We start from the raw sequence: 685 nt of genomic DNA, 5'->3' as shown, positions 1-685 counted from the left end.
ACCCTCCGTAGAGCAGGTGCCCCAGGAGTGCAGCAGCAGATAACCAATTGCTAGTGTAGTTTCACCCAGCCTAACGGATGGGGAACGAGCTTATTTAGACGTTTTCCAGCAAATACGTCTGGCTGCGAAACACTGAAGGACACAAAAGAAACCAACCAAAGTCTCGGGTTGGGTAGTATCTCGCCCATATTCAGACAAGCCAGCAACACCTGAACCCCAAAGAAATCTCTGCATCTCTTTGTCCAGTCACATCAACACTAGAGAAACTGCCCAGTACAGGATGCGCAGCTGAGCCAGCGGGGCTCCAAGCGAAGCAGTAACCCATCCAGTAGCTGGGAGGGCAAACGGACCCTGGTCCAATCAGTGCTGCTGCTGATACACGTTCTATACCATCAGTAGTATACTACTAGACTGTCCGCGTTTTCCTGTGGTTATTCATCACACGCCAAAGGACAGAAACCTTCCATCTATGCTGTCTATCTTTGCACGAGTTTCATGGAGCACCCATGAACACCCGGCTTAGACTACGACACCAGATTCAATACAGAAATCCCGTCGGTGTGTCATGCACGTGAGCCAACAAAAACTTCCCTACTAAGACTGCTAAACTTCTCATATTGCTGTGATATATATGTATATATATATATGTACATATATGGCGACAACGATACTAAAATGTTAGCAG

The sequence above is a fragment of the Eimeria mitis genome, genomic scaffold (assembly GCF_000499745.2).
Source record: "Eimeria mitis Houghton genomic scaffold, Emh_scaff3123, whole genome shotgun sequence".
Lineage (NCBI taxonomy): Eukaryota > Apicomplexa > Conoidasida > Eucoccidiorida > Eimeriidae > Eimeria > Eimeria mitis.
The sequence above is the reverse complement of the archived record's forward strand: the minus strand, read 5'-3'. Positions refer to the sequence as shown.